Source organism: Crocodylus siamensis, chromosome 3 (assembly GCF_052110815.1).
Source record: "Crocodylus siamensis isolate JL-2025a chromosome 3, ASM5211081v1, whole genome shotgun sequence".
NCBI lineage: Eukaryota > Metazoa > Chordata > Crocodylia > Crocodylidae > Crocodylus > Crocodylus siamensis.
This window is the reverse complement of record NC_143397.1, coordinates 90,616,679-90,637,333: the sequence shown is the minus strand read 5'-3', so window position 1 is coordinate 90,637,333 and position 20,655 is coordinate 90,616,679. Positions and strand designations below refer to the sequence as shown.

The window sequence follows — 20,655 nt, the reverse complement described above, 5'->3', positions numbered from 1 at the left end:
CCTTAATTTCATTTTTTCCAGAGTTCCTTTGATCATAAGCATTGTTCAATGGCATTTTAATACCAACAGCTCTTCCAGTTCAAACTGTGGCTGTTCATGAACCTAATTTCCTGAGGTACAAGAACATTTATGTGCAATAATGTGACGATGTGTGTAGTTTAGCCATTTGAGTTGAGAAGAAATGTTGGCAGGGGGGGCAGGAATTTCCTTTTTTCCTGTAAATTCCATCTAATTCAACGTTATGTTATAGCTCCTCTTGGACCTAATCCTGGCTTAGAAATCCCTATCTACTTCAGTGAATGTTTTTGTGTTCAAAACAGCTGTATAACTGAGCCTCCATTTCTGTCCAATAACATAATATGTATGTAGTATGGTATCAATTATCAGATGCGTTTTATGTTGAAATGTGAAATTTGTTGCCTTGTGCTTTTTGTGCATTTGTGCTTCTTAGTGTGACAAAACCCATAACACTTGACAGACTTTGTGACTGATGTCCTAAAAATAGTAGTTCAGGAAACTAAACCTCTGATGAATTCTATGACTTTTATAATAACCTCAGCTTCTGAATCCAGCTTTAAGTGTTTTTCCTGTCTTTATGGCTTATAATTGCTAATTGTTATTCAGGAAAGCCACAGTATATGACAAAAATATAGACATGCACCTCTAAAAGGCAAAGGTTTTACAAAAAAGACTACATTACCTCTCCACAGGACTTTTTTGTCATTTCATGTAGCATTTTCTTGTTCATCCATGTTTGCTTTTGATAAGATAATTCCCAAATCATATGAAATTCAGCATTTTTTTAAAAAAATTTTTTTTTATATATTTTACAGTAATAAAAGAGGACTCTGAGGACTCTGATGTGTTTTGTGGAAGCAACTACATACGATATAAAACTTCAGTTAATATGCAATCATTGGGAGAGGTAGTCTCAGCAGAGTAAATGGAAATTACTGGGGTAAATCTCCTGTGTATCTCAACTCAACAAGAGTATTCAACACAGTGGGTGGATTTACATGTGTGCTTTACTGAGAAGCTGACTAAATAGTTCTGCAATAAAGCATCACTGTTTACACGAGTACCTGTATTAAGGCACAGTATATTAACTCTGCTGTAAGATGGTACTGTTGGAAATATACTGTCTTACAGTGGAGTAATTAACTCTGCCAAAATGCTTATGCAAACGGTGACCAGGGCTGGCTAGGGCACGAGGCTGTAAAAGTGCGGGGGCTGCCTGTCACTCAGCCCCACACTTTAGCACCCTTGTGCCCCAGTCATCCCCTCTGCCACCTGATGCCGGCACCCTGAATCCCACAGCTGACCCCACAAACCCCCTGCCAGCCTGAGACTGCTCTGCCTCAGCTCTGACTGCTGTGGTCCTAGGCACATGTGAAGACGCACCAATTGCATGTGTAGATGTGCCCTCTAGCGAATGCAAATTATGCCTGTATCAAAGCTTATTACCTTATTTGGCAGGTAGTTATAAATAAGCATATTAATATAGTCATTTTTATTTATATAAATAAAAGTAGGTACAACCCTAGGACCTGATTCTGTGCCTCTTTCTTTATGAATAAACTTTGTTTGGAAGGCTGATGAAGACAGGCCAGATTCTGCTCTTAGTTGGAAAGACTTAAATCTGTAGCATTTCCATTGCTATTGGATTTATGTTAAGACTTAAAACAAGCCAGACTGCAGGGATGAATCCTGAGAATTTGTGTTACATGTTCTGTCCCAAAGCATACTAATATATAGAATGTACATTTCAAACGCCATTAAACAGGAGTCTTAAAAAAAATCTTTTTTAACTTAAGAGAAAAAAGAGTCATGACAAATACTGAAGGGAACAAACATGGATCTGGGTTACTTGATTTGCTTTCACCTTTTTCTTCTCTCATTTTTGTAATTTCCTGATGTATCACAAGAGTTCTACTCTGCCATGTACTACCATCCTTTAAAGATCATTATTTAATATCCAACTTGGAGGCTCAAAATTGAAAGTTGTCTCCTTGATGAAATTATCTTTATTAGACAAGATTGTTTAGGAGAACTGTTGGGCACTCAGTAAGTTTTCCCAAATGATTTTGGTATTCTCCTAATCATTGAATTAAAAAAGAATATACTGACATACTCTTAAGATTAAACATGAAAGAAAAATGTATAGTTTATGATGGTTTTTTATGAAGTACTGTATTTTGGATTAGGAAAAACAAACGTTGAAAAATGTAAACCTACGTATGGTTTCAGAAAACCGTGACCCATCATTGAACTGTTCTGGTGGGGGGGGGGGGGTTGTTTTTTTTTAATAAAAAAAAAATCTCTGGTTTGTGTGGATCAGTCATAAATCTATAATTCAGGAATAAACACTTACTGACAGATGAGTTTTGACATGTAACAGGAGCCAAATTTTAGCTGCAAATATTCTCCAAAATACATATTTTGTTCCTAAAGGAAAAACTCCTATGAGATCATCATTTATTGCTGAGCTTCTTATTTGTTTGTATTATTTCACACCATCAGTTCATAAGCAGAGTTCCCTATTGATTTCAATAGTGAGTTTTGCTTAAAAATCAGTGCCTTAAAATGCATACCTTATGTTGGTAGGAGGAGTATACAAAAGATTTAAAATATTGCTGCAGTAATGCATAGCACTTTAATAGACACTTCAGTTGCTCCAAATCAATGGAATGTTAGTCATTGACTATACAACCAGATCAGATCCATGGTTCTGTTTTTTTCTCTTTGAAATGGGTTCTTTCCTTTACCCTGTGTATTTTTTTTTTTATATCAAATATACTGTAGATGTTTGACCTAAACAAGCAAAAATTGAAATAGTACCACAAAAGCATGCTAGCATGAAACAGAAATCATTTCTGCTTCTAGCTTTGTGAAAATAAGGAAAGATCAATTTAAGGTGTATCACTTCCAAGGTGTACATCCAGCTACAGTACTCATGGTAAATAATGAAAGTTTCTTCCTTTCCTTTCTAGGTAAATTTTAACCAGATTAAACCTTAGATTCCTTGGAGTTTTATGCATGGAGCATATTCAGGAACAGGCCTATAATTTAAGTTGCATGCAAACCTAAGGTTTTATTTTTCCATTATGAATCATGGTACATGACTTCCTTCAGTAATATCATTGTGTCAAGGACATGTGTTAGGGGTGGGAGAATGTTTTGCCAAATTCAAAATGAAATTTTAAAAATATACTTTTGCATTTAGGGGAAAAGATGGTTCTGGCAAACTGTGAATTGTTGGCTTCTGTGTCTGCATAGATTGTTTTGCTACGTGAGAAAAATGTCAAGAATACAGCTATTTCAATATAAAAGGTACAGATTTTCAGAATGTAAGATGTTCTTGCGTTGAAGATATCAGCATACCAAGAGAAATAGCTCAAGGCATGAGTGACTGGTGCCTCTTGAATCTGGGGGGGGGTACCAGCCCTACTGATGGGATCAATGTTGGCCATCAGGGGAGGCACTGGCCCCTTCAGGGGAGCACATGCACCCCCATTCACCTCCTACCAGTCGCCTATGGTTGAAGGTTCTGCATCAAACTTGTTGTTGGGTGAATAATTTAGATCCCCTGCTCCAAGTTCACTAAAGCATGTGTCTAGTTCTAAGGGTGTGCTTATTCTTAAGCTTATATGGAGTTCCACTGCACTTAAACATTTCTGTTAGTGCTTTGTTGGACCAAGGTTTTGCTGCCATTTCCTCAGAATAACTTGCAGCTAATCACTGTTACACTGTGTGTCCATATATTGACAAGAGATTTCCAAATTTGTATACTGCCAGCTAGACAAAGGTGAACTGACATATGATTAATTGGGAAACATGATCATTTTTAAACAACAGTAAATCTTCTGTTTAAAAATCTAAGGAAAAACTATTTAGTAAGAATCCAAATAAACAAAATCTAAAGATGTCGGTTTAGCTTCTGGTGTCCAATGCATTTAAGGATTATTAGTCAAGAGTAAAAGACCTTTTTTCATGGCTGCTAAGGAGTCAAAACCATGAGAGAGAGAGAAAAAGAAACCTCATATCAGAGTATGAATCATGCCTTGAACCTCAGGCCAGGCAAATTGGTGGACATCTTCAGGTTTCAGCTTGCCTGTCAACCCAGTCTTTTTTGCTTGTTTGCAAAGCAGATAATGTGCCAGATCCCACAGATCTGTACATGCAAAGGGAGCACTAAACTTGTGAAGCAACATACTGGCATTTAGCAAGGCGAGTAGTCCTAAAGGCTGGCAAATGTGAAGCATGAGTCATCCCTGTGATGGAATGAAGCACTCTAATGAAGAGGTCTGAAGAGACCCTTTCCATTGAAAGCTCGTGAGAGTTACGAGTTCATTAGGAATGCAGAGAACTCTGCAGTGTATGTAGATGACACAGGCATTCATGTAGAGCGCCTGAAATTTTTAATGCGGCTTTTTTCTGGTGCAGTGTGTTTTGTGTTTGCATGACATAGCATTTGTGTTTACATGAACGGTGCTTTCAAGCGAGTTAAGCCTCATGTGTGAATCCCTGTAGATTTCAGTAGGGGAAGTCAGATACCAATTTACCCCCTGTAATGTCTTTCCTAATGTATTAAAGCAGGAGGCGCATATAAACCACACGACCTCCTCAGTCCCTGCCCCTGGACTCTCACTGGGCAGTCCTGACTCTTACTGGGAGTCTCCCCTGGGCACAGTCACCCCCAAATCCTTGTCACTTGCACCCACCTATGCTCAGTTGGTCTGGTCTCTCTCCATCAGTATGCGATCCCAAAGACCCCATCCTGATCCCAAAGACAAGCCACGTGAATCCTTCCCATCCCGCCGCATTATAAATATGTGGGGCGGGGGGGTTCTTTTATTTACTATAACTGCTATGATATAAAATATTCAGGGTTTAGAGTAGCAGGTAGATGGGTGTTTGTTGTCACCTGGTTGATTGGTGCTCACTGTTGATGGTGGTGGTGGTGGTGAGCTCTTCTGATTTTTTTTTACTACTTTTTCCAGCATTTCTGAACTCATTGATCTTTGTACAGTTTCCAATGGGGGGATCCCATTGGAACCCTCCCAGTCCCTGCACAGGTAAGCTGTCAATCTGTTTGTGTAGTGCCACACGTGGCTTCTGGAGGTGTGTAGTGAATTGTTTTATAAATGTTTTCTTAATTTTTTTGAAAATGTGGGTTGCTGTTCGGCTTGGTCCCTCACCCAGCTAACCCACCAAGAGCTATAATAGTTAAACTTCTGACCTACGTGGGGGGAGCTCATTCAGATGTGGGTTACAGTGTGTAATGCTCCCCTCCCCCAAACCACTCATAGTCTGGAAGCAGCAAACCCCAAGCCCAGTTCAGATTTCTTCCCCCTTCCCCTGACCATCCTCCCCTCCATCCCCATTCGTAACACTGCATGCCCCTGTAGACAGACACAGACTTAAAGTGTAAATGAATTTATGTTAACATAACCAAGAGAAAAAACAAAACACTCCTAGGTGTTGTTGTCAGCAATGTATCCTGCCAAACAATCATGGACCAGGGCTGCCAGACCAGGATATCTGACAAGGACCTCTCCTTGAGGATATCTCCTCACTCCCTGTGCTGCTACTCTTGCCCAGACCCATCTGTCTTGTCTGGCCACTGACTTTCGCACTTCTTCCCGTGACTCCTTGAAAACCTTTCTACAGGTCTCACAAATATTGTGTAGCATGCAGGCTGCTGCTAGAAAGGCCATGATATTTTCTTGCTACATCTCGAGCTGTCACTTAAACGCCCTCTATCTTCCTTTCAGTCAGTTAAACGCACATTCCACGGCCGTCCTGCAGCTGCTCAGAGGGTAGTTAAAAACCAGCTTCTGCAGGTCAGTGACTTTCCCTCCATAAGGCTTCATGAGCCAGAGCTTTACGGGGTAGGCAGCATCTGCTAATATAACCAGGGGAATGGCGACACCACAGATCAGTGTCTCCTCCGTGCCAGATGCGTAGTGTTCTTTCTCCCTGAGGGCAGGCAGAGGGGAGTTTCTGAACACATGCACGCTGCCAGTCCTCCTGGTATAAATGTTCGTGAGCCAGCCCTGGTAGTCCACCACAGCTTGCAGGATCACAAAGGCATATCCTTTCCTGTTTGTGAAAGCCCTCCCCTCCCCGTAGGGCACAGCACTGGGATGTGAGGGCTGTCTAAAGCCCCCACGCAGTTTGGGAACCCCGTCTCATTAAAGCCACCTATGACTTGCTGTGAATTCACCAGGCAGATAATTTTGTTTGCAGTGATGTCCTTGAGCAGCTGACATACCTTGTGAGTTGCCAGCTCAACCATGCAGGCAACAATGCCAAACTGCTTCATGATGTAGTGGAGGCTGAATGAGCTGGCCAATTTCATGATGGCCATTGCAATCCGCTTGTCTGGTGGGATGGCCTGACACATGTTAGTGTCCTGCCTCCTGATGTGTGGCCCCAGCAACGAGACGATATGATAGAAGGTTTCCCTTTTCATTCAGAATATCTCCAGCCGCTGCTGGTTGTTCCAAGTTGTCAGCACAATTCACTCCCACCAGTCTGAGCTGCTCTCGCGGGCCCACACTCTGCAGATTCTGGTTCTCCTCGGGTTTCTCAACAGAGCCCAGTCAAATTCCATTTCTTTGCTTTCCTCTGGGTATTTCAAGTCCTCTGGGTACCTGTATCATCTTCTTGTCATTAAAGCTGTTAACTCAGGAACAAAACTTGCCAGTGAACATTCTAGCACAGTTCCTATCCTTCAAGGGATTATTCAAGGGACCTTGGGAACATATTGTGAATTGGAGTTTTATCCTATTATATTGCATTTGCTGGCAGTGGCTGTACTGTATTTAAAAAAAAAAAAAAAAAAAAGTATTCACCAATTGACTACCAATGGCATTGTTGAGTAAAGCAAAAATGTGTATTTATTGTGATTTCTCAATCAAATTGATTGTAGTTCAACTTATTATGAAAAAAATTAAGATGAGGAACAAAAAATTCTGATTTGTACTTGTTCCTGCTTGATTTCAGGGCATGGACCTGGGAGCAGGGGAGCGATTTGCAGCCGGCCAGGGGCGGGAGTGCAGTAGCTTCCCAGGCTGTGCACAAACCTGGTCAGGGCCCATATTTCAGATTGGTTGGCCTCCCCTCCAGGCACCTCAGTAATATGTCTGGGGATAGCTATCTGCTGCATAACACTTCTGGCCTCTCTATAGGGAACAGAGTGCTTTTTGAAACCCTGGCCTTGGCTGATTAGCAGCTTCCTGCTTAGCTGAGACCCATCTGATGAGGACATGCCAATACCTAGAGTAAAACAAGGAGGTATTACAAATTTCTTGAATTTGGATGAAAAAACATTATTCCACAATGATGCTTTCTTTGAATATATTTGATTCTGCAGAGGCCTAGAGGTAGCTGAACAGATTACCCTTGGCTGCCTTGGGAGTGCTGCTCCTTGCTTCCCTCTCACCTTCTCCCTGTCCTTTGAGAAGGCTGAGAGGAGAGATACGGCGAGGGAGGACAAAGCAATCCTGACCAAAATCTGATGAGCTCTCTCCAAGGGGGGAGCGAGTTGCAGCTGGCCCAGTATGCTGTTAACCTTCTTGGCAACGAGGGCACACTATTGGCTCATATTCAGCATATTGTCCACTGTAACTCCCAGGTCCTTTTCTGCAGAGCTGCTGTCAGTCCCCAGCCTTTTCTGGTGCATAGAACTGTTCTGTCCTAAGTGCAGGACTTTGCACTTGCCCTTATTGAACCTAATGAGATTTCTTTTGATCCAATCCTCTGACTTATCTAGGTCTCTCTGAATCCTAGTCTTACCCTCCAGTGTATCTACTCCTTTCCCCAGCTTGGTATGTCATCTATGAATTTGCTGAGGCTGCATTCCATCCCATCTTCCAGGTTGTTGATTTAAGATATTCACATCCCTTGCTAGCTTCAACTCCAACCTTCCTGATTTCACCCCTGGATGCCTGAGCCGGTACTTTTATACAGCACCCTAGTCATTTGTCCAAGTTTTCACTTCTTGTAATCTCCCTTTTTTGTGTTTTAGCTCACCTGAAGAACTCCCTGCTAAACCAAACTAGTCTTCTGCAATGCTTGGTAGTCTTTCTGCACATTCGGATGGTTTGTTCCTGCACCCTCAGTAAGGTTTTTTTTAAAATACAGTCAGCTTTTCTGGACTCCCTCCCCACTCCAACTGGACTCCCAGGGGGATCCTGCCCATCAGTTTCCTGAGTGAGTTCCCTGCTGGCAGCCAAAGGGGAAGAAGCCTCCAGGGAGGAAGTGCCCAATGTAGCAACCACCTAACATGCTGCACCCAGGGCTAATAGGGCTCCATGAGCTCCACAGGTACCCTTGCTCACTACAGACTTAGTGCCAGAGATGCAGTTTGATGCTTTTAAAGGGGTCTTTGTCTCTTGTATTATGTTATAGCCCAGGGGCTTGTGTTTTGTTTGTTGTTCCACAACACCAGTGGTTTGGGTGAAGTTATTTGGGGAAGGAGGCCTCATTGGGGGCCCACTGCAGTGTGGGAATCCCGGCACCAGAGAGGGCACAGCATTTTGGGGCACAGACCCCAATGCCAAAGAGGGTACAGAAACAGGGCTGCAGAGGGCCCAGCGCTGAGGGGTGCAGAGACCCCAGAGGACAAGGGGCTGACTTGCAACAAGGCCTAGGCAAGACAATGCCAATACCATCTGTGAGGCTTGGGGCATGGTAAAGGGGCAGTTGGAGCCACACTTATAGCCACTAACGCTAGGGTGCTCCTCCCAAAACACCCATGGTGAAACAGGACACACAAGCGGTCTGGGAACCCACGAGGTTCAGAAATTCCAACAAGCAGTGTCCAAGAGGACTTAAAGGCAGCCTCCCTATTTTTATATTTCCATCTAAGACATGGTGGGCAAGAACTAAGGGTGCCCATCAGGCCGAACTGGCAAGGAGACTTGGGAGATCACGGCCATCCTTAAGGACCCTGTCCCGTGGCACCATCTGCATTTCATGGGACTTCAGATGAGACCCTGCGCTCTAAAGGTGATAGACAAGTTTAGCTGCACAATCACTCATTCTCGAGCTTCTGAGCCAAACTGATCTTAAATGTATCCCTTATTCCATTGTCAGTCGTATGAGTCGTCATGTCCTTCACAGACTCTCCCCTGTCTCATCCCTAATATGTATGATCTGTTTTAGTAGGATGAAGAATTGGTGTTTAGTGTATACAGACACTCTTTGGCTATTGTGTTCATATTGTTCAATGCCTGAGAGACAGAAATAACACAGCAGAAAGTTTGTACTGTTTTCCTTAGGGTTTGTGCTGTTAATTTGCAATCACTTGGCAAGGATAACTTTATGCAAGTCAGTTAAAGTGGAAAAAAATGTTGACACATTAAATTATTTTACACTACCTTAGCACATCCCACAGCATCTTTCAGTGACATTGCACATATAGACTCATCAGCTTATGTGCTGTTTTGCATAAATTTCATTAGTACAAGTAAAGAAATATGAAAAAAACCTACACAAACCCAATTTGCATACTTTCAGTTCATTATGAAAGACTTCTCCTCTGGGCAAATGACTAATACACTACTAAACCTTTATATCCCTGACTAGTGTGGTGGCCAAATCGGGGTGCAATTACAATCTATATTAAATGAAGCTAATATATAATCAGGGAAAATGGAATTGTATGACTTTGTGTTAGAGGGCAGCAGAAACTTGTTTCTAGGTCATTTTGTGTATTGTGGAATTATAGTAATATCTGTTTCCATTATAAGCCTGAACTGAACATTTTGCAGTCATTACAAGTAAGTTTTAAATATGATTAAGGGGAAAAGAATTGGAAGCTATATGTTGAATTATCACACTTCAGATTTGAAATTTGAGCTGTGTTGGGGTCTAGTACTACAAACAGTTTCACACATGAAAAAAAAAAGTCAGTTACCTTTGTTTTAGTTGTATAAGGAGAGGAAAAAAGGTTTGCAATTGAGGTGTTTTCTAGAATTCGGAAAATCTAAATTTCCTCTTGTGTTGTAGATTCACATTGTGGCCTTGGGCAATTTCCTCATTATCTCTATGCCTTTATCTTCCTATCCCTGAAAAATGGGGATATCAGTGCTATTTTTTCTCCCACCATGGTAGTCTGTTTAGTTTTTAAGATTTTATTGATTTTAAGCTAGAAGCTTTTTAGTACTAAGGCTGCCTTTTGCTATGTCTTTTTTCATCACCTAGAACAATGGGGGCCAAGGCAGAAATTTCCTGACTAACAGCAGGTGCCACTCTTTACCCAGATAAGCTTCTCCCTATCTGGGGAGCAGGGCTTTTCCATTGCCTGGTCTCTCTAGCTGCACTTTTTCTTCTTAAAGTAATAGGAGCCTCTGGCTTTCTGTTACATAGGGGCAAAGTTAAATAAAATGAAAATTACATGGATGGGTGTGGAGAATTTATGGAAGTTCAGGCTGTGGGTGGCAGTGCGTATAATCAAAATCATGGGAATTCCAATGGATGCCAAAGGGAAAGAAACAAAGGCATGGGAGAAGTTGGAGAGAGATGAACCTTGGGATAATGGAGTGGTAGAGTGTTATCTTTCAAGGGTAAATTGGCTGCAGTGAAAACAGTATTCTTGTCAATCATCTTTTACATGGGAGGAGTGTATCCACTATTGTGGCAATGGATAAGGAGGGTACAGAGGCAGATATGTATTTTTTGTGGGGAAGTAAAAGAAAGGGTCACCAGAATGGAGCTATGCAAAGCCAGGGAATTAGGAGGCTGGGTAATGCCAGGTTTGGAAAGCTTTGCGTATAAGTATGTTCTCTAAAGAGGCAGTGGAGGGGGTGTGGAAGACTATTTCTTCCATTACCTGGCAGGAAGAATACTTAAGAAGATGGGGCATGCCTGGGGAAATCTGGAAAAAGCTGTGGGTGTGGCAGCCACTGGCCCATTATGTGAGGTGGACAGCTTTTTAAGAGTAAATAAACTTGAGGGAGTAGAATTAGAGTGCTTGAAAGACAGTAAGAAGTTTATTAATATGATAAAGGAAGATAAGATAGTAATAGCTGGGGATCTGATGGAAAGACAGATGGCAAATGTGTGGAAAGAAGTGACAGATTGAAAAGAAAACATGTGGATGATTATATGGAATGATGACGATATTCTTCCCATGTGGCATATTCAGCATAAATAGGATTTGATAAGATTGGCGGTATGCCTGAGAGAGGAGCTGAAGAATCTATACCACATGTATTTTGGGACTGCCCTTTTATGCAAGATTATGGGAAGGGGTATGTCAGGTTTTTTTGTGGGGGGGGAAGGGGGGGTTGAGGGTGATTGACGTTAACTGCAACTTGAAATGGTGTTGTATGGATTTATGTCCAAAGGACTGGAGACACAGAGCACGTCTACACATGCAATTAATATGTCTACACATGCAATAAAAACATTAAACTGTAGCCCCACATGCATCTGAGCATGTGCCCGTTGGGAACAAATTAGCGCCTTATACAGCAGTTCAGTTCAGGGCTTCTCCTACTCTGCCCTGCCCCTCTACAGCAGCCAAGGGGACATCCCAATCTCCATGTGGCTGGCAGGCAGCTGCCTGGTATAGGGGACAGCTCTCTCAGCCGCTCCTGGTCAGCATCTATGTGTACGTTTCAGTATATTAGTTTAATAAGGCAATTTCTAGTACCTATATCTACAGGTACTAGAAAATGGTACATTAGATTCATCTACTGTGTAGTAATTGCTGCTCACATGGAGATAGTGATGCTTTACTGCACACAAGATTAGTCTAATGTGCAGTAAAGCATCTCATGTAGATGCACCCGGGTGCATCAGGGGGTGTCTGAACATGAATTTAAGCCATTTTAGATGTAATGCACACTAAACTAATGAGGATTAAGTGGGTTTTGGCAGGTGTCTACACTTGGTAGGACTTGGGACTAACTTTAGTCCCAGGTAACTTCAGCCCTGCCATGTGTCCCCATGGCCACTGGCGGGAGCTTCAGCCTCCAGACACATGGCTGCCAGCACTTGGCAGCCATACTGAAGCCAGAGCCAGTATTTTGGAAACAGACCCCAACCCTCTAATCCCTGGCCAGCCCCTTCCTTGCCCAGGAGCCATGTGCCCAGCACAGGGGCAACACATGGCAGCTCCCTCCTTGCCCACCCTGCCTCTCTGCAACAGGGCTACCCTTGCCCCCATCCCTGCCAGTGATGCCCAGCACCCTCTTGCTCTAGCCTGCCCCAGCCAGTGATGACCAGAGCCCCATGCTCCAGCTGGCCATGGTGATGGCCCTGTTGACCCCAGCAGGCACCTCCCTGCCCAGGCCCCAGGATAGCCATGCACCCGCCAGTGGAGACCAGGGCACTGGCTGCGAGAGGCCTTGGCTGACCCCCTCCTCATGCACTCCTCACTCCAGCCTGCCTCCCCTGCAATCCATACCCCCTTACTCCCCGTCCACCCCCAGCACCACTCTCTGGACATGCACATGGTTGAAACAGTAAAACCTTATTACCCTCACAACACCCACTCCCATCCCTTCCCACTCAACAAACTACCACCCATCAACAATAAAAAAAAACTCCACTAACAGTGGCAAATTATATAGGGAGCAGCTGAACCCTGGGGAAGGAGAGGCACCTAGCCAGCAGTCCTGGGGCTAGGCTCCAGCCAGCCCCCTAGTTGCTGGGCAGATCCAGGACTAAGTTCCCTGCATTAATACGGAGTAACACATCTCCACATGTGTTAATCCATATGAACTAATCCTGCTAAATTTAATACTTGGTTTGGGCAGGTATCAAATTTAGGCTCACATCACCTAAAATCACCATTTTAAAGCTGCATTAAGGGGGCGCATGTGTAGACATGCATCCCTAACATGGTTTAAGTTGGACTAATCCACATTAAATGACCATGTGTACACACCCCTAGAGACTGAAATCTATGCTATTTTGCATGACAGTAACAATATGGAAGGTGAGAAAATTACTGTCACTCAAGGGCCTGGCTTTCACCAGAAGAGAGCGTTTGGAGTTGACAATATCTGAATTAAACTACTATGTGGATCAAGATATGAACAAGATGGGGAAAGAGAAGGCAGAGATGGAGGAAAGAAGTATGGTGGTGTTTCTTCCAAAAGGACAAAGGGACAGAGTAAAAGTAATTACTCCTTTCTGGATTAGGGATTTTTGAGAGAGATTAGGATTTTAATGGTGAAAAGGGGTATGAAATAGGATGGGTTGTCCTAGGGGGCCATGCTCTCCCCCTTAGCACCCCTCACCATGTCCAGTTCATCTACAAAGCACCCTTAATTCTCACCCACCACATCTTTGAGTTCAAATGTATATGATAGGGAGGCTGCTCCTTACCTGGGTTTGAGATCTAAATAATTTTCCCAGCAGGGTACAGGCGCGGCTGACAAACCACGTGGGCGGTTTTCCACCACACGCTTCCACGCTCCTCCAGACCTCTGCAACAGGTAAGTTTTTTTTCCTTCTTTCGCCCTGGTCTGGGGTCTGCCTCTGAATGAAGCTTTCCCCTTTTCTGGTCCTGTGCCCCTGGGACACAACCCCCCACTCAAGATGCCTTGGGGCACTTTGCTGTCCCATCCTCGGGCCATACCTGGCAGGCTGGTAATCTCTTCTCTTGAATCCTCTGGGCCTAGGTCTCTGGGGAACTTTGCTGGCTCTGGATGTTGCAGTGTCCTAACCCAGATGATTTTCTAGCAGGGTCTCTACTCCCTTCAAGGCCTCCTTCAATAATTTTAGCTCTTGGTATTGCCCCTGGAGTTCTGACTTGGCGGCCACCACATACTCCGCTAGTTGATTCTCCAGTACCTTCACCCTTCCCCGCATTGTATCTGCAGTGTTTATGGTTTGAAGTTTCTGTCCTGCTTCTTCGTTACCTCCTCTTCTGACCTCTCAACCTCCCCCAGGTCTTGGATTTTTATAGCCATCTGATCATTTGCCTCTTGTAGCATCTTATTTTCAGCCTCCAACCCCTGAATCTCTTTCTGCCTAGTTTGTACTTCAATCTGTAACTGTTCTTTTTCTGCATTTATCCCTACTTCTTTAGCCTGGGTATTTTCCAGGAGGGTTTTAAGGGCTGTACCTGCTTGTGAAGTTGATCTTTTTCCTCTTCTATACTCTGTAACTGAGTCCACAACTGATTGTTCTTCCTCTCTCTGGCTTTTAGTTCATCTTCCAGGGACAACTTTTGTTCACCCAATGTCTTGTAATCTGCCATATAGACTTTCATGTTTTCCAACTCCTGCTGGAACTTCTTTTCCATCTCTACTGCCTGAGTATGGCTCTTCATTATCTTATCTTTCATTTCCTGCACTCAGTCCTCTCCACATACATTTGGGGCCGTTGCTACTTCCAGCTCCCATTCTAACTGGCTTACCTCTTCTTCCAACTTCCCTCTCTTTATTTGCTTGGTAAAGTTGCCTGGTCTCCAACCTCCCCTGTTTCTTGTCTGCATGGTCCTTATCTGGGTCCTACCCTCCTGGGTCGGCCTCAGTCTTCCTCCCAAAATTTCAGGCAATGGGTATTCTTCCTTCAGCCTGACCTAGCGAGCTGTGGTAATACTGCCTTCCTACCAAACCATCTGTCATTCTATTCTAGCCCATGGGTTCATTCCTGCTTGTGGTTTATGCATGGCCAAGCTGTTCCCAGTCAATGCACCAATTTAGCAGGGTGGGGTGGCCTAGGGGTCTGTGCTGTCTCCTTAGTGCCTCTCACCATATCCAGTTCATCTACAAAGCACCCTTAATTCTCACCCACCACATCTTTGATGTCTAATGTATATGATAGGGAGGCTGCCTCTTTGTCTCCCTGGACATGGTTTTCCTTCTGTACATTAGCCCTCTTTTGCTAATGGGTGTTCTGTGCACCTTGGCCTCATGGGCTATGCATGGCTCCAACCACCCCTTTACCACACCCCAAGCCTTGCTGATGTACCGGACATTGTTTGGTCTTGGCCACAGCCTTCGTCTCTCACCATGCCCCCCAAGTGCTCTGGCTTTCCAGCCTCCATCAGTCACCGCCCCCCTGCTCTGGGGCTTCTCATCGCCCCCCTGCCCTGGGTTTCAGGGTTGGCACACCTGCTCAATGCTGTACCCTCACTGACACTCAGGTTGGCACACCCCTTTTACAGCAGCTCCTCACCCATTTGGGGTCAGCTCTGTTCTTACTCCGGTAGAGTCCCTACCCCTCTGGCTGCCAGCAGGGAACTGCTCTCCTGGCCTTAGCCCTGGGGTTTATATGTGGGCCAGGCCCTGCCCCTTCCAGTCAGCTGACTCCCACCGGTTGCCCTAGCAACCTGCATCTGTGCCTCTTCATTGCTACTCCACAAGTAGCAGGCGTCTTAGTGCCCTGCTACACACTTATCCTCTTTATAGAAGCAGAGCACTGAAGTGCTCTGTGATATGGTATAATAAGAACAAGGCATTGTTAGAGGTGGAGATTGTTAAGTTTTGAGTTAATGTAGTTTCCTTTAGTTGTTTTGTAATTAAAAGGGGGAAAAAATTTCCCAGCAGCATCTTAGCCTTTTGGCTAAGAACAAACATTTTTGGCACCAAGAGGACAGTGTCAGGGCTCTGGCCTTCCTGATGCTGGCCTAGCATTTCAGTACCTCCAGGCCTGGTGTCAGTTTCCCTCCTGGGGAAGCAACGGCCCCCTTTTTTTTTTTTTTTTAGAGAGAGACACACACACCACACACTTCCCATCAGCATGTTAGCCCAAAGTGGGTCATGTTTTTTATAGTCATGCTCAGTTTGGCTACATTTATTCACCTTCATAAATAGTTTCCGTTACTGAGCACATGCTGCTTTTGGCATCAGTTTAATGATAGCCAATTTATTTAATGGGGCTTCCTTGCGTGTGAATGTAAGATGAGGGTTTTCCCCCCCATGCTGATTGGAGGAAAAAAACTCATCTTGTGTTCAAGTAAATAGGATAGGATGTACTTCTTTTGTCTTAGTGTAGCGTATTTATGCTATTGAAAGCAGTAGGTCTACTTATGTTTTTAAAATATTATTCAGCATGAGCAAGGGTTAAAGTATCAAAATAGCAGTGAATTGAGTTATGGTTTTGTAGAAGTGATATCTGTATTGTGAATTAATCAGACCTTTTACAAATTGCCTGCATTGGTGTCTAAAGTTCTTAGCATCAAAGACTGATCCTACACTTAAAACATAACCAAAATTTTCATTGGCTTCTCAGTTTTGCCTTACCAAGGTCTTGCCTAACGATGCCATTGTACTGAGATAAAGATGGTTATACTGCCATAGTTATTTCCATAGAGAAAAGGGGTCAAAGTATAAAAGTATGGTGCATATTTATATCATTATAACTGTGTCCACAATATTTGTTTTCCCTGTATACCTATTTTGTTTAAAAACAAACAAGCAAACGAAAAACAGCTCTAGCTACAATAGATATGCCAATACAAAAGTGTAAGTGCACCAAATCTAATCAATTCCATCAAACCCTTATTTCTGTGAAATTACTCTTCTTAATCAGGATTGTCATTGTAGCCGTTCAGTTGATTAAGGGTTTGCAGAATCCGCCTCTATACTTGATCCAAAATATAAACATCTTTCCAGGAAGTCAAGCTAAAGAAAAAGATAGAACAGAAGTCTGAGCTTATGATTTATGATGTTTTAAAAACTGCCATTTTAGAAAGAGAGTAGCCATTTTAAATGGTTAAATTGAATGACACAAATTGGACTAACTTTTTTGCCTTTTCAGTGTCATTAACCCATGCAGGTGTCATAAAATTATTTGTATCTCATAATTAAACAAACTAAATCATAGGGCATGCTAAAATACAATTCTTATAGAATATGAATTCAGAACGACTAATTAACAATCCATTTTTTTCGTTCTGTTTCTGTGAAAATCTGTTCTAAGGTATAATCTGCTAATTAAACCATGAGATCTAAATCAACATTGCATTACCTTATAGCTTGACATCACTCCTTTTTCTAGGAAATCATGGAAATTTCTATGAAAACTGGGGATGTGTTTGTTATTTTTTTAATGTGTCTTCAGTTAAGATAAACAGCTCTTCCACCTTGTTTAATGGGTTGAGTCTGAATTAGATTAAGCTAGAACCAAAACAAGGTGCTTCATAGTTGGATACTAAAGATGAGATGGTCTGAATTTACATGTGCTTAAATTTAAGTACATATCTCTGTATCTTGCAAAATTGAGTCCTTAGTTTTCACAACTCTACTAATTCCCAACTGTTACATTAAATTTAAAACTGATAAGAGCATTACCTCTGCTTGTTTCATGATACTTTCCATTGTAGACAATTGCTGCATTCACTCCAGGAATGACATATGATTTCAAATGGGAGAGATGTGAACAATGAGTGGTAAAGGAAAGTGTCAATTGGAAAACTTTACTAAAATATGGCCCACACTATGAAAGCATCTTTGAAAATAGATGCTCTAGATTATCAGGTACAAACTGGATGATAACTGAACAGTTTTAAAAAATAATGACTTTGTGAAATAGACCTTTCCCATTGCAAAAAAATAGAAATAATCTATGGAGAAGTATTAAAATGTTAAGATATATTAACTATGTATGAGTGTTAAAGTCTTTTGAGATCCTCAAAAGAAAGATCTAACTGGGTAAAGGATCCTGAAGCTGTAGCCATTACCTTGGTCCTGCTCATGACAGCTCATTGCTTTCAGTGAGCTGGCTCTTTGGCTAGATCTGTCCCACAGGTCTAGAAATCTGGAGATGAGAAAGTAGAGACAGCATCAATTGCTGCTCCCCTGCTACCAAATTTCTGGACCTCTGAGGAGCCATGTGGGCTGGATACCCTGCATGCTAGCTTATGGCCAGAATAGATTCCAGGGCTGGCCTTAATGCCTGTTGTTAAGCCAGCAAATATTTCACTACCCAGGGCTCTTTTCCTCCTTCCAAATTAGTAATTTATGTAAATGTGCATGTTAGTTTTCCCTGCCAAGGTGTGGTACTCAGAGACAAGAGATAGATTAAAAAAGAGAATGATGAATAAGAGGCTGTATTCTATAAAGCATTTCTGTTTAGTATTAGTTTACTGAAAGTATATTCCACAATACTCAAGCACATAACCATCACCAAAAAGCCTCACAGCTATTTCCAAAAACCAATAGGGTTAATATGAATATGAAAGGATGAACAGTGTCATACCATTTCACCTTCTTTATGAACAATTATACCTCTTCAAGTAGTATTGGAGAACCAAAATTACTGATGTGACCTGACCTAACTTGTTCTTCTATTGTAGCTCAAGATTAAAGCATTTTATTCACCACCACATTTTTTAGAACTAATCCTCTATTGGGCTGACTCATAACAGCTGTTAAATAGCTAGATATTTAGCTAAAAATTAATTGAACCTATAAATCTAAACATGTGATATAATAACCAACTCATTCTTGCATAGCAAGCTTCTTCTGTCATTGTTCGAATGTTTTATGCTGACTTCAGCTTTTTCATCCAATTGAATGGATTTAATGTAATTGTTAATAATATTGGCAGCGATGCTATTAGCCTCATGGAGGAAAACAAATGCTACATATAAGAATGTGGAAATGGGGGAGGGGAAAGTGAAAAGACCGGCACGGTATATTTTTAAGGCCTGATTGCAGTTTGTTCCCAAGATCTTAAGTTTTAAAGGAACAGTCACATATGAAAGTAGCTCGCACACGCACACAGCTATTCACCTGCCAAATTGTTGCTTGTTTTCTTTTTCTCTCTTGCCAATTATCAACAATATTTGTTTCCATAGTTCCTCTTTTCCTGCAGTTGAAGTCAGAGGTTCCATTACAATGCATGCATTAGGTTATACTCAACATGGACAGTGAGTCAGTCTGGTCTTTGGACTGCTGACTCAGTGAATGATTCAGAATAATTAATTAATACTTAAAGCACTTTGTCCTCCCTGGCTGTTTTTCAGAGGCAGGTAAATGTTAATGCTGTTTCCTTTTGGTGGTGGGGGAAGGGCACAGGGGGAGGTGGAACTGAGGCACAGAGAAGCGCAGTCTCTGCGGAGCACCACTGCATCCTACATCCTGGCCCCACATTCCTGAAAGCCAGGCCACAAGTTAAATCTCTTCTTCAGACAAAAGTAACCAAAAACTCAGGCAGGAGAATAAAATATTTATTTGAAAAACTAACTTGTTTCTGCTACAAATACTCCCTTGCTTCAAGTTTGCACTGGTCTGAAAGTCCTTTCTGAAATAAAACCTTTGTAGTGTTGGTTTTAAAAAAAAGCATCTATCCCTTTTAGGAATTAATTCCAGGTGAACAAATTCAAGGTAACTAAAGAGATTAGACACTTAAAGCATAGCTGCATTTTTAAAGATTAAGGCCACATTTTGTAAGCTTTTATGCATGGGCTCAACTTTAAGCTTGTGAATAGTCTCATGAGACTACACAGGCATAACTTTAATTGTGTGAGGAAACATCTGCGGACTGAGGCCAAAATTCACAAGATCAGAATTTGGAATCTAAAAGTTAAGGGCTTGCTTGTGCCCCCACTAAAGTCAAGTGGTTGAAAATTTCACATGTATCTAACTTTTAATTCACTCCTTTTTTTTTTATTAGTGTAGTACCTAGAACCAGGACCTTGCTGTAGCTGGCACAGTATAAACAGAACCAAAAGATGGACCCTGATCCAAACAGCATGCAGTGTAAGTGTAAGAGCCAAAAGACAAAACCAAAGGGCAGGAAGCTAAAAGGAAATAATGGAAATTGCACTGCTTGGCACAATAGGCAGTGATAGTCGCACAATAGCAGCTGAACCATTGTCAAGTACACTTGCAGGTATCACAGCAACGCAGTGTTCAAGGAGGGATCTGGACGATGACAGTGCAGATGATTGCTGGGAGCTTCTGCCAAATGTAACAGACAGCATGAGAGAATGTATGAAGGTATTTATTTACTGGAAAACTTTAGTGAAAAAGACATGAACACTGGTACCATGAGCTAATCAGAGGTAAGTGTTTTAAATGAGGTATACATGGAGCAGGGGAGCCTTAAAAGTAAAGATAACAAGAATGGGTTGAAGAGGGCACCCAGATTTTGGGCCTGAGTGACAGCAGGATGGTAAAGGTGTCCAAAAACGGATCTGGGTAGGGGAGGGTGCATTGGTGTACTTGCACCCTCTTTTGTTTCCAGGCTTGCCTAAAATTAAAAACCAACTGCTAACAATGGCAGCAGCATTTGTAGTCTAGTGCTGAGGGAATCAACTCACTTCATGCTTCATTATAATCTACCTGATCCCTTCTAAACTCTTTATTCCAGAGGTGCTAATGACCCTCTCTTCTTAACGGTCTTGACGTTGCACCAATGAAACTCTCCTTTGTTCTACAGTTCTGCTGCCTGTTAGCTGCTCCTGGTAATGAAACCCTATTCCACAGCCCTGCAGATTGCTTTTAACTCACTGCAATGAAGTTATATTTGTTTTTTCTTTAGTCTTAAACTGAAATAATACAGCCCTAGCCCCTAGCATATTAGTAAAGCTTCTAGTTTATTTTTAACTAGAGAAAAATATTAGGGCTGTGCGAAATAGCTATGTTTTGTTTGGGTTTCAGATTTGGCCATTTCTGAGGAACAGTGTTTCATTTTGGTGTTTTGGATCACTGTTCCATTTTGCAGACACTGGCCAAC

General features: G+C 42.4%; 1 long non-coding RNA gene across 1 annotated transcript; it reads right to left on the bottom strand.

Annotated features, from left to right (window-relative positions):
* Window positions 1-16,301: 16,301 nt before the first annotated feature.
* On the bottom strand, window positions 16,302-18,832 carry LOC149868528 (uncharacterized). Its single transcript, XR_016441001.1, has 2 exons — window positions 18,708-18,832; window positions 16,302-16,595 (listed from the first exon to the last, which is right to left on the bottom strand). It is a non-coding gene; the product is annotated as an uncharacterized LOC149868528 (long non-coding RNA).
* Window positions 18,833-20,655: the final 1,823 nt, after the last annotated feature.